Below are 1,416 nucleotides of genomic sequence, written 5' to 3'. Positions count from 1 at the left end.
TAAAGAAGCAGAAAGTATACATAGTCCATCAGTCACCTCTACATAAAGGTATAACTTCTTCATGTTGGTATTGTATTATTGTATTCACTTTTTTTAGTCATAACTCATGAGACAAAGGCTAATCGATGAAGCAATTCAAGACAGAAAACAATAGATAACTTATTTTATTTTTTGTGATTTTTAATATTAAATTTAAAATTATTATAGTGATTAATTAATAGTAATAACAATGAATATATAATGAGTTCAGTCATGAATCACTCCCGTATACGGAGTGATACAGGAAGATTTACAGAATGTAGCTATCCCGTAGCTACGGTGATGATACTGTAATTGCCAAATGTTGGTGTATCTTAAAGATATACGGTATCTGATACATAACTGATATCTTAACTGATACAGAAAAAAATTCTTGGCTGTGTAGCAATGCTTGGGTCAACTGCAATACTTAGTGGAGGTTCCAGGCTTCCAGTTCTAGCTAAGTCAAGGTATTTATCATTGTTTTATTAAAATAAATGATTAATAAATTGTATAAAAAAATTACAAACAATAATTATGTTAAGCAAAAGCATAGATATGGTAGGGTCCGCAACATGAAAAATCAAATGTTACAAAAAGGTTTCTTTACTTTATTAGCAGAACTTAGCACCTGTTAGTGTACTAAATGTACAAGAAAGAAAAGGATCCGACTCTTCTCTCTACAGATAAATAATAATAATTTGCTTTTAATTGACCACGCCTTCTTTATTTAAGGCCACTCCAATTTGATTCCTTGTTTCCCATTACCCGCCCGCATGGGGCCGCATCGCTATTCATTATTGCGGTTTTTCATTGATTATACAAGCAATTTATACAGCTGATAATGAATAAATTTAATGAAAATGAACAAACCCGCCCGCCCGCATCAGGCCCGCCTCTGTAATGGGAAACTATGAATCTTATTGGAGTGGCCTAACTTAATATTAAATTTAACTCTGTAAAAGTCCACGCTAACTTTGCTGACATTACTCGGCACAGCAGTACTAAGTCTTAGGTGAGTATGCATGACAAAATTAGACCCCTATGTTTTAAAACATTTGGCAAAAGAGCTCAAACTTTTCCTGAGGGTGAGCACACCACCCAACATTTGCTTAATTATTTTAATGAAAAATGAAAAGCCCAAGTTTCTCATTGTACTGTTGTATTAGGTAGTAGTTGATAGGTTAATAGTGTAAGTACTGTGGTGATTTGACTTTGATTACCACATGAAAAGTTAAGTTTTTGTGTACTTGCAGCCATTTTAACATTAAAATGGACGTGGTTTTAATTTTTAATTATGTAGGTTTCATGTTTTTTTATTGCCATTATTTTTGTAATGGCTCTGAAGGAAGTACCATTATTTTCATTATGGCTCAGAAGGAAGTGCAAGGTATTAAA

At 32.8% G+C, this 1,416-nt stretch overlaps 1 long non-coding RNA gene and 1 pseudogene across 1 annotated transcript; both read left to right on the top strand.

Annotated features, from left to right (window-relative positions):
• LOC109586521 (uncharacterized) lies at positions 1-206 on the top strand. The gene is made up of 2 exons (XR_002187069.1): positions 1-48; positions 98-206. It is a non-coding gene; the product is annotated as an uncharacterized LOC109586521 (long non-coding RNA).
• Positions 207-1,354: 1,148 nt separating this feature from the next.
• The window catches only part of LOC109580119 (eomesodermin homolog), a 7,464-nt pseudogene continuing 7,402 nt past the window's right edge, over positions 1,355-1,416 (top strand).

The sequence above is a fragment of the Amphimedon queenslandica genome, unplaced genomic scaffold (assembly GCF_000090795.2).
Source record: "Amphimedon queenslandica unplaced genomic scaffold, v1.1 AMPQUscaffold_12851, whole genome shotgun sequence".
Taxonomy (NCBI): Eukaryota; Metazoa; Porifera; class Demospongiae; order Haplosclerida; family Niphatidae; genus Amphimedon; species Amphimedon queenslandica.
The sequence above is the reverse complement of the archived record's forward strand: the minus strand, read 5'-3'. Positions and strand labels throughout refer to the sequence as shown.